This window comes from Bacillus rossius, chromosome 6 (genome assembly GCF_032445375.1).
Source record: "Bacillus rossius redtenbacheri isolate Brsri chromosome 6, Brsri_v3, whole genome shotgun sequence".
In the NCBI taxonomy this organism is placed as follows: Eukaryota; Metazoa; Arthropoda; class Insecta; order Phasmatodea; family Bacillidae; genus Bacillus; species Bacillus rossius.
The window spans coordinates 51,898,965-51,913,580 of NC_086334.1; positions in this window are offsets into that span (position 1 = coordinate 51,898,965).

Consider the following 14,616-nt stretch of genomic DNA (forward strand, 5'->3'; position numbering starts at 1 on the left):
TGGATTATGACGACACCATTGTAATTTCCGTTACGGTCGCCATCTTTAAAATCTTTATTTATTATCCGATTTTAATGAAAAAAGAATTAAAATTTATAAAAAAATTAAATAATAAAATTTAAATATATATATTGTAAGAAATTACTTTTTTACCCCGTGGTGGCTGCTGGCAGACTGACCCCCACCACTTTGTTAATAGCATATATATCATCCGGCAGTATGACGTCACGTCTGCCATCTTGTCTTTGTTGCTGGAAGCCATCATCATTGTATCGTCGGCTAGAGTGAGCTAATGCCATGTTAGTTTAATTCTTATCCGCCAGAGTGCAGTAATCATTTATTATTACTGTGACACCCGCCATCTTGTCATTTAGACGCCATCTTGAAAATCTGTATATTTAATGCTAGAGATGCGGGAAAAAGTTCAAAATGCATTAAATATAATTGGCAATAAAATAAAATGATTGATTAGATCGACTAAGGTCCTTGGTTCGAAACCAGTAAGAGCAAAAAATAAAAAACAACAGATCCTCCACAGAAGATTCCTACAGACTGATCTACAAAGGTACATATATCGTCAGCTGATATGACGTCATGTCCGCCATCTTGTCTTCATCCGCTGGAGACCACCATCTTGTTTTCGTCCGCTAGAGTGTGCCGATACAATTTTAGTATAATTTTCTGGTCACCATAACCTTGTCCTCAACTGTTGGCATTGAACTTTGACCTTGAACTTGACCTTGAACTTTGACCTTGACCTTGAAATTTGAATTTTGGCCCTGAAATTTGACCTTGAAATTTGACTTTGTCCTTGTCGACCGTCATGAATCCGACATTTTATGTTCAGTACATGCTACCAGGAACTACCACCTGCTGGAGTACACCATCTTGTGTGTGTGTACTCGTATTATAGAGTACATTTCCATCTGGATAATTTTATTCTAACCCGCTACAGTGCAGTAATCATTTATTACCGAGGTGCCCCCGCCATCTTGAAATTTGGGCGCCATCTTGAAATCGTGTAATTATTTAGCTAGAAATTCGGGAAAAAAAAATTCAAAATTCATCAAAAAATTACTCATTAATTTACATATTGAATCGCTGGATTCCTGCCCTTGAAGCGATACTTTAACACTGACAAGTGTAACTAAATACTAAATAAATTTAATATTTTGTTTTTCCATTACCTTTCGCGGAGTTTATACATTATTCTCTCTTCAAAAATAAAACCCAAGACAATGTACGACAATGTTCGACGAATTAAATACGTTGCCGATAAGCCTAACATGAAAGTCTAGTTTTTCAAGAATCTGAATAACCTCTAAACCGTTCATGTACAAAGCCATACATACATATAGACTAAGCATCTCCGGACCGAGAGACCAGGTCATAATCAATGTCAGACGTATAGACCAGTTATTTCCGAACCTCACGACCTTCCTCATCGTCAGCTAATTATATTCAATTGAACCAACGGACCATGATTTTTACGCTTACAAGAGGACCAAGAATCCAATCAAAAAGACAGCACCATTAACAAAAAGAAAGCACATTTGGAAGAACCATTAGCAAAAAAGGAAGCACATTTGAAAGCACCATAATCAAAAAGGCAGCACATTCGGAAGCAACATCAAAAAAGGAAGCATATTTTGGAAGCACCATCAACAAAACGAAAGCACTTTTCGGAAGCACCATAAACAAAAAGGTAGCACATTTGGAAGCACCATCAACCAAAATGGCAGCACATTTGGAAGCACCATAATCCAATAGGCATCATATTTTGGATGCACCATCATGAAGGAAGCACATTTCGGAAGCACCATCAACAAAACGAAAGCACTAGTCGGAAGCACCATCAACAAAAAGGCAGCACAATTGGAAGCACCATCAACAAAAAGGCAGCACAATTGGAAGCACCATCAACAAAAAGGCAGCACATTTGGAAGCACCATCAAAAAGGAAGCACATTTGGAAGCCCCATCAACAAAAAGGCAGCACATTTGGAAGCACTATCAACAAAAAGGCAGCTCATTTTGTAATCATCATTAACTACAAGGAAGCACATTTGGAAGCACCTTCAACAAAAATGCAGCACATTTGGAAGCACCATCAAAAAAAAGGAAGCACATTTTGGAAGCACTATCAACAAAAAGGAAGCACATTTGGAAGCACTATCAACAAAAAGGCAGCACATTTGGAAGCACCATCGAAAAAGGAAGCACATTTGGAAGCACCATCAACAAAAAAGCATCATATTTTGTATGCACCATCATAAAGGCAGCACATTTGGAAGCTCCATCAACAAAAAGGCAAAAAGGAAGCACAAGTTACGAGAACTAAGTCTTAGTTAGAAATCAGAATACAAGAAATAAAAACATTAAATTTTTATAATTTAAATTATTAATTTATTTCTTTACATTGTACAAATGCAAGTAAAACATGACATTATTGTATGTAGCCAGCTTTCCTCAGTTCTTTAGTATGAAGGATATTTCTTTGATGCACGAATAGTTTCCTGCACAAAGCGAACCATGTAGCAGTCTTAGCCGGTCAACCAATATGTTTGGATCTTTCCATAATGTGTAATCATTCTCTTCTACCACCATCTTCCTTGCACGTTTATAATAAATATTATGATCTCTGGTGTCTTCCGTTTTACCACCAACCTCAGGGTAACTTCATTTTTGAGACGGTGATCATCACAAGCTTGATCAGATTTATTTAATATATTACGACGTTTCCATCGTTTCGGTCTCAGGACACTACCACATTCTTCGATCTTGTCAGCTTTAGGTGCTTCATCACAGTCTATGTCTTTGTCAACAGCCTCAGAGTCAATGTAACAATAACCGTAGAAGGTATCGTCTTCACCTATATTACCGTATGTATTCGATGTTTATGATGTTGAAGTGTCTTCATAATCTTCATGCTTCCTTTTTAAGAGTCCATCATTTCTACAAAGTAGGAAAGATCTACTTGAATTCGGCTGGAATATATTCTCACTTTTCACGTTAAGGTTTCTTTCGTTGTCTTCATTCTTCCATAAATCATCAACCTCCTTCAATTTAAGTTCTTTGTCGAGATCGGAAGAGCCGGGATAATTATTGTCGTAATGCAGATCACACTTCCTTAGTCTAGTAGATTCATCGTTGTCCTCTAGCTTGTACGCAGGCTTGGCGTTACAAGTTGGCTTGGACTAGAACTCTATCTTTGCACAACAATGAGAAGTTCACAAGTAAGCGGATCAGTTATTGAATTTTTTGTGATTTTTTTAATTATTTTTTCTGCAATTGTATGATATCAAAGAAAACATGTGGCGGTTTTCTCCCAGTGCTTCGGATTATTCTTGTCAATATTTTGGTGGTTTTCTCCGTGTGCTCCTGATTATTCTTGTCAATATTTTGATGTTTTTCTCCGTGTGCTCCTGATTATACTTGACAATATTTTGATGGTTTTCTGCAATTGCTTCTGGTTACAGATGAGCAATTGATCTCTGCATGAAGGATTATTTTACTTAATGAGTCATGTTAATTTATTCAAGGTTACATTTAATTGGTGAATTTCTGCTACTTAATCAACACTTGTCATATTTTTATCAGGTGGAAATTAAAAAAAAATATCATTACTCAGTCAAAAATTAATAATCTCTGCGAAATCTAAGAAGTACTAACAGGAAGGACGAACTTTCTTCTCCTTGGAGTATAGTGAAGCCATCCTTCTTTTGCGATCGTTAGTGAGCATCCCGCATCCCGCATAAAAGAACTAAATATTATTTACCTGCAAGAAACATGTGGCGACATCTGTTGTTGAAAAGCAGAACTACATACATCAAGTACCTTTGCATGAGATATATTAATTCTCGCTGATGAAATATGAAAAAAAAATTATATTTAAGTAATGGATCTAATTTAAAACACTCAATTGGTATCTGTCATTAGTCTCAGTAACTAATATGAATTCCAATTTGGGATCTGACGCTGTATCAAAAGAACATAGGTGTAAGTTTTGCAGCAAAGTGTTTATCTTGAGAAAGAATAAAAGACAACACGAGAAGAATGACTGTGTTAAAAACCCACTACGCAATATGATAAGTTGTGTTCGATGTAGCAAGTCGTATACGTGGAGAGAGAGCCTAAAAAGACATGGCAGAACTTGTAACGCCAAGCCTGCGTACAAGCTAGAGGACCACGATGAATCTACTAGACTAAAGGCCCTGTCACACTGTCAAATTTTAGCTTCCAACACCTTCCAATATGTTGGTTCCAATATATTTGAGGGTTGTGACGTCACGTTAAACGTCACTATCGCAGCCATGTTTATTTGAGAGATGAAATTTCTAGAGTTGCCTTCAAATATTTTACGTATAGGACTGGTTCTAAAATATGTTGGATGTTGGATGGGATCAGCTAATCAGAGTTATCTAAAATAAAGCGGCCGCTTTTGTTTCCGTTTCCGAAGTGTAATAGTTTTTATATCAGCAATGGCGAATACTACATGGGAAAGAAATGCAGTAATTGAACTAATACTATTTTATTTCCAGCTGGAATAATTGTTATTGTATATTTTCCTTCAATTGAATCTGTATGTACGGAAGTGCAGGTTAATATATTTGACTAAAAAAAGTTACTGTAGTTTTGGAATATTATGGTCCTTAAAACAGAAAACATCTTGTATTTAACTTACGATCATTATTTTGATTGATATACCAGTTTTGCTAATGTTCAGGTATTTTTGATACACTAAATTAAAACAGCAAGCATTGCGTCCAAAATGTGCCATCGGGAATGAGGTATCAACTAGGATATGCATTTCGGAACTTTTACCTACAAATCCAAATTAATAACGTCTAAAATAAAATTTAAAATATTTCAATTCAGAGACTTAATGTAACTAAAATTATTTTGGCTTACCCAATCAATCTTTCTTATAAGTCATTGTTCACCTTATTTCACAATAGCTGCTACTCTAAGTATTGTCTGGAATTTTCTGGAATATAGACTCATAATTTCCTAACAATAGATGGTATTGACCTATGTTAAAGCAGCATCTCTGAGTAAGCAAGTAGCTCTGGTGATTTGCAAGAAAGGCCTAGAAATATTAAAATTCTGCCTACGTATTCAATTATTATTATTTAAGTTTTGAAAGTAATACCATTTTTCGTGAATGTAAATATTTGTGTAGCAGATCCTTGTCAGTAGGCCTATACTTCCCAGGCTGTACGAAACAAGCTTACCTGGTCTAATATCTCATTTAAAAAATTATTTAAAAGAGATATGTGACTGAGGTGAAGTTAGCTTGGCTCAGGTTGAGGTTTGTAACAGTAAACACACTTAATTCAAAATAAAACAAAATTGCCAATTTCTAAACACAGCAAAAATTAACACTTTCACTTTAAAGTATAGGAACAATTTTGATGAAATACAAGTGAAAGTGTCCATACAACAGCAGCTAGTTGGGTGAGAAAATAAGCGGGAATGAGAAGGGATATTCCTACTTGCAGATTTACATTTAATTATATGTTTTATTCTTACTAAACATACCTTTAAATATTGTTTTTGAAGAGCACTATAAATTGCACCACAAATTGGTGTTGGTGATGGTGTTGTGTGGAATACTTGTAGAGAACATAAGGGACTTAAATGATTCCACTGTCGCCAAAAATATTAATGTATCTGCCAGCCTCTGCTTTGCTGGTATAGACTGGCGCAAATGAGAATCCTTCTTTGCAATGCGAGACTCCATAATTGAAAGAAGATCAAAACTTTCAGAATCCATTCTTAAATAGTTCTGAAATGAATCGGCATCTTCGTATCGAAGTTCATGACAAAAAGGGGTAAAACACCTTTTGTTTGCCAGGAAAGTATCCACTGTCTCGTCCACCATCTGCGTTTCCTTTTCTTAGATTTCTCTGATAGTTTACTGACACTTGCTACAATTGCAATTACAGCTACAGCTTTTGAAACACTTTGATGCTCGATGTAAGTTTTTGGACATACGCCATTGCTAAGAACTTTTTCTGTTGAAGAAAAACTAATAAATAAAATAAATAAATAAAAATAAAAATACTCAAAAAAAGATACAAAAAACACACAAAATTAAGCAAACAATTGCTGTTGTCAACAAGGATATGAACACCACAAAATATTCCGAAACAGGAATATGGTCAGCAAACAAAGAAAAAACAAAGAAAAATGTACTAAGAGAACGAAAAAATCCCCACAAATGATGACAACACAAAAATATTGAAACCCAAAATAATTCAGCACAACAGTTGAAGCGAGACAAAAAACATGACAAAACGAAAAAACAAACAAATACAATAGTTTTACCTAAACAGAAACAAGCGACGTTTCGGGAACTGCTATCTGCTCCCGTCCTCAGGCAGAGACGCACATGGTACGGAAACACAGGTGCGACTGAGAAGGGGCTGGAAAATGAGGGTATTTATCAGAGAAAGGGCTACATCTTGCTCAGCCAATGACAGACGAGCTGTCTCCCCATTGGCTGTGCACCATGTAGTTAAAGCGGATTGGTTATGGTGGGTTGAGTATTGGCTATTGTTTTGTGCTGCAGGGATGTTTCTCTCTTTATCAAAGGGATCCACATATTTTTTAATTCAATGCTCTGCTGGCTGAAAATATTTTTATTGCTAATAATGAAGGCTGATTCTTTGATTTTCCTTTTTATTTTATCGGATTCCTGTATGAGTGGTGTGGAGTCTTCCCAGAGAATTTTGTGGCTATTTTCCCATGTATGTTCAGCAAGTCTGGATTTTAGGGTTTCACCCTTCTTGCAGTTGTTTTTGTGTTCTTTGATTCGGGTGGATAGAGCTCTGCCAGTTTCACCTATGTACATGTGGCCACATTCACAGGGGATTTGATACACACAGTTGTGAGTTTGTAATTTTTCTGTGGCTGGTTTCACCTTGGTAACAATACTTTTAATAGTAGATTTAGAACGGAATGCTGTTTGAAGTCCATATTTATTTCCTAGGCGTCTTATTTTTTTCTGAAAGCCCTTGAACATATGGAATAACTAGGGTTCCTGCAGGTTTCTCAGTTTCTGTGGATTTGAGTGTTTTGTTGGATTTCAAATGCTGTTTGATGGTGTTGACAGGGTAACCATTGGCTATGAGTTCTTTTTTTATATGATTGTGTTCAACCGCAATAGATTTCTCATCAGAACAAATAATCTCAGCTCGGTTGGTTAGTGTGTGAATTATGCCAGTTTTTGTTGTTTTGGGATGGTTGGATGCAAAATTAAGGTATTGGCCTGTGTGCGTAGGTTTCCTGTATACTTTTGTTTCCAGGCTGTTGTTTTTTCTGCTGACTAGTACATCCAGGAAAAGAATGCTACCTTTGGTTTCTTTTTCATATGTGAATTTTATTGATGGCCTCAGAGAGTTGAGGTGGTTCACAAATTCCTCCAAAGTTTCAGGTCCATGTTGCCAGACAGTGAAGGTATCATCCACATAACGGAGCCAGATTTTTGGAGGGCTATTACTTTTGCTAAGTGCTTCTTGCTCAAAGTTTTCCATAAATATATTGGCCATAAATGGTGAAAGAGAAGAGCCCATTGCCATGCCATCGGTCTGTTTGTAGAAAATATCCTTGAACTGGAAATATGTTGTGGTGACACAGAGGGTAATCATTTCCATGATGGATGGGATTGGTATTATAGTTCTGTCCTTTAGGGTTGGATCAGCTTCCAATTTCGCCTTGAAAATGCTGAGTGTTTCGGCTACTGGCACATTAGTGAAGAGGCTTTGGACATCAAAACTCACCAGGGTATCATTGTTTTCTATTTTCAGTGTTTTGACTATAGAAATAAAATGATTAGAATCTTTGACAAATGTATCTGTCTGTCCTGCTAGTGGCTCAACAATTTTCAGGAGATATTTTGATAGTTTCTGGCATGGGGAATTACAACAACTGATGATCGGGCGCAGAGGCATGTCGGGTTTATGAATCTTTGGAAGACCGTAAATGTGGGGTGCTTTACTGCTGTGTGGTGTCAGTTCTGATCTAGTTTTTTCTGGGATGTGACTAGATCTAGATCAGAACTGACACCACACAGCAGCATTCTTTACCGCGTGCTGGTCGGAGAAGGGTCAGCCTCTCTCTTTGCCTAGCCTGGCGTTCCTAAAAAGGAAGCTCAGGTCAGTGGCCAGTGCGTAAGGTGCTAGGTTCGATAGGTAGCTAGGACGCGGCGAACAGATAGGAATACCACGCTAGTTAGGTCGGACGATACGCCTGTTGTGTGCCCTGCTTTTTTCAAGGCGGGGCACCTACTTGCGATGAGTAGTAGCGACGAGGAGATGGAGGTCGGCACCGCGACGAAGCGCACGCATGAGGGCAGCGACTCAGAGACTGAACACTCTGTTCAGTCTAAAAAACCGTCAGGGCTCCAGCCCACCACAACCGAGGACGACAACAGTGGCTTCACCACTGTTGAGCGTAGACAACGCAGGCGTAATAGCGATGCGTCACAAGCGGTACCGACACCGCAACAACGGACACCGACTGACGAGGCTCCGCGCTACAAACGCGTACCATTCGTAATCCGCAACAGTCAGGCAATCGGCAGCTTGGGCCCTGCCTTCGCGCGACTCGGCATCAAAAACCGAATGACGCTGACGAAGCGTCAAGAAGTGCGCATAACATTTGATGGCAAATTGGACCAAGACAAAGCGACCGCTTGGTTTAAAGCAAACGATGTGCCTTTCCACACTTTCTCCCAGCCCAGCGAGCGAGGGGAAAAAGTAGTGATCAAGAATTTGAGTAAATTCACGCCGGTTGATGCGATTTCTGAGGAGCTCACCGCGCTCGGGTTTAAAGTAAATTTCATCAAACAGCTCAGTCGGCGGCTAACAGACCGCAACTCAGGGCAAGAGTTTTTCGAGCCAACACCGTCATTCGTAGTGTGCGTGGCACCTAGCGCGCACGACATCTACGCCGTCAAACAACTATACTACACAAGTGGTATAAAGATTGAGCGGTACACGACTCGCGCGGAAGACGTCCCGCTCTGTAAGAGGTGTAGTTCCTTCGGACACACCACCGGAAACTGTTCAGAAGTACCTAAATGCATCAGGTGCGCGGGTTCGCATCCCCGCAGCGAATGCCCAGTCCCAGAGGAGGCACCAAAGGTGTGCTCGAACTGTAAAGAGACAGGCCACACCGCGGCCTGGCGACAGTGCCCCGCGTTTTTGAAGATTGTAGAGTCGCGTAGACAGGCCGCCGCGGAACAGGCAGCACAAAAAGCTGCGCGCACAGCCTCGCGAGCACAGCCGGCCGCACCGACGCGGGAAAGTTTCCCCCCTCCCCCCGCACCCACCAGGGAACACGTGCACCGGGCAACAACAACAACAACAGAGCGCAGTCCGCGAAACGCACGGCCCAGCGAGCAGGCCAGCCAACCGGGCATAAATCAAACACAGGCAGTAGCTTCGACGTCATACGCGGCAGCTACGTCAGGCGTAAGCGCACCACGGCGCACGGCAACGGAAATCGTGCAGGCTCGCGTCGAGAAGAGCCAGCAACATAGAACAGAAACCGCGCCAGAAGCACAGCCAAATAATAATATCACTAGCCTCGCGGAACTCGCAGAGATCTTGCGCATGTGCGATTATTGGAATTTAGTGAAGGCACTCGAACCGTATTACGCACGCATCCGCTCCACCGAGAGCATTAAATACCGCCAAACCATTCTATTGGAAGCACTTGCGACAGTGCTCCAGTAAATGGCAGTAAACATGGGGAAAACACTACAACTCCTAAACTTTAATGCATGTGGTCTCCGCCTTCGGTCGTACGAGTTGGAACAGTGCCTTGTAATATATGGGATTGATGTGGCATTCATTACCGAGACTCACCTATCACCGCATCATCGATTTAATATTTGTGGTTACACCACTTACCGCACTGACCGCGCCACTCGTGGGGGCGGCACAGCCATATTAATTAAACACGGGATTCATCACCATCCGATAGAAATAACTGGCTTAGAGCACCTAGAGGCCACCAGCATAAATATTCGTAATAAAAATGCGCATGTCTGCATGTCGGCAGTATATAAACCCCCAGATAAGCCACTACTTTCTAGGGATTTAAATAAATTAATTAATCCACAGCAACACTTTTTCATCGCAGGCGATTTAAACAGCAAAAACGAAGACTGGGGATGCAAAAATACTAACCCAGCAGGCAGAAAATTATTAGATCATTCGGTAGCAAATAATTACGAAATTTTTGCTCCAGGCTCGCCAACTTGCTATCCAACGAATGGTGGCATGCCTGACATATTAGATATAGCTCTTACAAACATACCAGGTGCGCAGGTTATTTCAGAAAAATTAGATGAGCTTGACTCAGACCATTTTCCGGTACTTATTCAATAAACTTTTAATGCTCAATTTTGCGCAGCGATATTTAGCCGCACTTTTGGTATTCCCGACTGGGACAAATTTCGCGAAGACCTGGAATTAACTTTTACAGAAACTCCAGCGATAGACACAGCAGATGAGCTCGAAACTCACGTAAAACTTTTCACCGACACAATTACAGACGTGCGCAAAAAACACACGAAAATCGTGAATAAAAGAGAATTTACGCGAATAAATTACCCAGATGTAGACATGCTAATCGTTTTAAAACGGCAGGCGCGCAACACTTATCAACGAACGAGAACACCGCAAGCTAGGACTGAATACAATCGCCTTAAAGCTCAAGTCTCGCGAAAACTTAAAGATTTAAAAATAGAAAAATACGGAAACTTAATAACAGAGTGCGCAACTCAACCTCGGCAAATGTGGCGGCTCACACGCAATTTACGAGGGAAAAATAAATTTATCTCCACACCGGCCATTGTTACAAACGCGGGCATTAAATATGACGCGATAGATAAAGCAAATGCTATAGCAGACATTTTTGAAAAACAATTTTCACCAAACGAGGACATAAACGAGCCTCAGTTTACTAGGACCACGACAGTAGCTGTTAATAACTATTTACAAATCGTTCCACAAGCCGAGCCGGAACTCGTAACAATTAAAGAGCTCTTAGAAGCTATTCACTCGCGACCAAAAAATAAAGCAGGCGGACCTGACGGAATAAATTTTGATACTTTAAAGAAATTATCATTTCAGGCTATACAATACTTTCTTAAAATAATAAATGCTATTTTTATTCTTAAATCCTACCCAGCGTCATGGAAACTAGCTAAAGTTATCACCATTCCGAAACCGGGAAAAAATGCGTCACTACCACAAAACAGGCGACCTATTAGCCTCCTAAATAGCATGAGTAAAATTTTCGAAAAAATTTTACTCAAACGACTTCAACACCATTCGGACGAACACGAAGTCATTCCAGATAACCAATTTGGTTTTAGAAGGGGCCACTCTACCTCTCACCCCCTAATTAAGCTCATTGAAGAGGCCACTGACGGTTTTAACTCACGAGCGAAATTTACTGTCGCAACGATGCTAGACGCGGAAAAAGCTTTCGACAAAGTTTGGATACCTGGCTTAATTCAAAAATTAATTACATTTAACTTTCCAGACACGTATATTCATCTGGTGGCCCACTATTTATGGCGTCGAAAATTTTTTGTATCAATAGAGGGGGCGAAATCATCCACTCGGGAGCTGACAGCAGGTGTGCCGCAGGGGTCCCCACTCTCACCCTTTTTCTATAATGTTTACACAGCCGACATCCCGCGGGAACATGCCCACGTGCAATTATATGCAGACGACACTGCAATAATATATCAATCCCCGAATTTGAAGTTTGCTTTAACCAAAGTTCAGAGGCAGCTTACCTCACTCGAACAATGGTACACTCGCTGGCGCATTAAAATAAATGGAGCCAAGTCCACAACTTTAATTTTAACTAAAAAATACACCGCCCCCGACCGCGAATTAAAAATTTTTAATCAAGCCATACCATTTGTTAAATCGGCTAGATATTTAGGTTTAACTCTAGATACCAGGCTCACCTGGAAAGTTCACACCACTAAGGTGACACAGTTTGCGCGAGGCACTTTGCGCAGCCTATACTCAATGTTTAAGGCCCCCCAATTTCCTAGAAAGAAAAAATTACAGCTGTATTTACAAATAGTTCGCCCTCAATTATTATATGCTTGCGAAATCTGGGGCTATGCAGCAAAATGCCATATCGATAAAGTACAGGTCACTCAAAATAAATTTCTTAGAGCCATTGCAGATTGCGGCTGGTACACCAGCACACTAGAAGTACACCAGCTACTCAAAGTAGAATATGTAGAGGAATATATAAAACGGCAAAACAGGTCTTTTTATGGCCAGCTCCCTGAACATGCCAATACTTATATGAATTCACTTCCGGACTACGACCCAGCTGCACAGCGACAGTTTAAAAAACCGCGACTTGCCTAAGCCAGGTTATACTAGAATCCACACATCCCATGTACGCAGGGCAACTTAGCAAACATAGCAGACGTTTCTCTCTGGCCCCGATGTGCCTGTCTACGTCCTGCGGTGCAAATAATCAACATTGGACTAGCCAATGATTGACATGCCCAGGACTCGTAAATATTGCGTCAACACTACTTTTGGCCCAGCGGGGCTCTATTTTATTGCGTCAACACTACCTTTGACCCAGCGGGGCTCTAATTATAAACCAGCGACAACTCGACCGCAGGCCCAAATTCCTTTAATTACCAAATCTTTCCTTCCCCCACCTCCTCCACTAGTCCTTGCTAGTTGTTTTCCCCAGCCATTATTAATTAATTCATTAATGTAACTTTCATTTTCTTGCTAATTCGAAATGGTCCGAAGCATGCAGGTGTAGGTTTTGACCCATGCAGCGGTCCACTGCCTGTGTGTTAGGGCTGACTCCGTATGCCTGAAGGGCGAGACCCGCCTGGCAGGCTTCACCTCCAGTGCCGGCCGCGTTTCGGAAGGCATGGGTTTTTGAATTGCGACAAAAAAAAAAAAAAAAAAAAAAAACTGGACGAGGGCATCTCTCTGCTCGAACAATAATAGAATAGGATGACATTCATTTACTAATTTCACTCTCTATTTTTCAGGTTTAGACGACAACAGCCTGGGGGCTAACTACAGCAATACTGGTTTAGCCTAACTTTGACCGAACTATACTGGAACGCAATAGTTCGGTCCTTAAGGCGGCCAGGTGTTTACTAATCTATGTAATTTCTCCTACACATCGGTAAACTTACACGATGATATGCCTGCTTGGTCAGCCGGGTATGTGCGGCCTTGGAGCTATACACTACACTCACACAAAGAAATTAATTAGGCCATTTTTGCGCACACTCCACACGCCTCTAAATACAGACATCACGACACTCTCATGCATCAGTTAGCCAACTAACTGAGGGGAAAGGGTGACCTCCCCCCGCCTGACACCTACACTATTAAAAATAGAGCCAAGCAACATGCGACAGCTATTTTACTTCTTCTGGACCGTGAGCCACCTTTAATCTTAAAATCACACACATCGCGCCCCGCCGACGTTTCCAATGATTCGATCAAAGTGACGGGGTTGCACTATTTATATTGGCGACCACATAGCGAGTTATGGGAACGTAATAGTTCCCGGTATCGCTGTCACACGCTCCCGGCCGAGCATATGAGGAAACGGCGGCAGCCCCTTCTCAGGGCGGGCGACGCGAGAGAGGACGGACGTGAGAAGAGGAGCTCCGCGCACTAGTATAGCCTGTGTACTTGTACACAGGACAGAGGTGGTATAGAGAATATAGGCTAAGAGTGTAAGCACACAAAACGCCCGGGGCGTAGCTGCCCCTACAGCCTAGCCGCAAACCTCGATTAATTTCAGGTTTGTTGGTCAGTGGGTGCGAGTGTGTTGTAGGATGTCTACTGTACAGAGAAATAACAGTACAGAGATACAGATGAAGGGAATCAATGTGCCCTTGCCGAGCGAGGACGAGGCAGAGATGAGCAGCGATGACGGATTCATCACAGTCTCGAGCAAGAAGGTGAAAACAGGGGAAAACCGCGACAGGCTGCGTCCCCCCCCCCCCTCACCAACCCCGCCATCGCGCGCCAGCACGCTGAGCGTGCGCGTAAACAACCGCGGCGACAGGGTGGCGCCTCAGCCATCCAGCCGGCTGCGAGTGCAAATACAGGCACGATCCCTGCGCCACAGAACCCTGCCCCTCAGGCAAAGAAAGTACAGGTTAAACCCCTGTTTGTATTTGTAGACCAAGGACACAGCTACCCGGTCATCAAAGCTGCACTGGACGCAGCTCTCCATATGACATGGACGTGCGTAAGTCGAGGCCACGATCAATTAATGATCCACACTGCCACGATAGAGGACTACCATCGTGCAGTACAGGCATTAGAGCAGGCAGGTGTGCAGCACTCTGTTCTACTGCAGCCAGACGAGATCCCTAATAAATTCGTCTTTTGTCGGGTGCACAGCAGCATCGACAAAGAATTTATCCAGGCAGAGTTCGTAAAAATGGGCCTGCCCGTACAGAACTTCTGGTTCCTATGCAACAGGCAAACCAGGCGCCCAATAAATAAACTTGTGGTTGAGCTCCCGAAGGCCGTAAACTCAGATAGGATTTACGCCATAAAAACATTCTGTA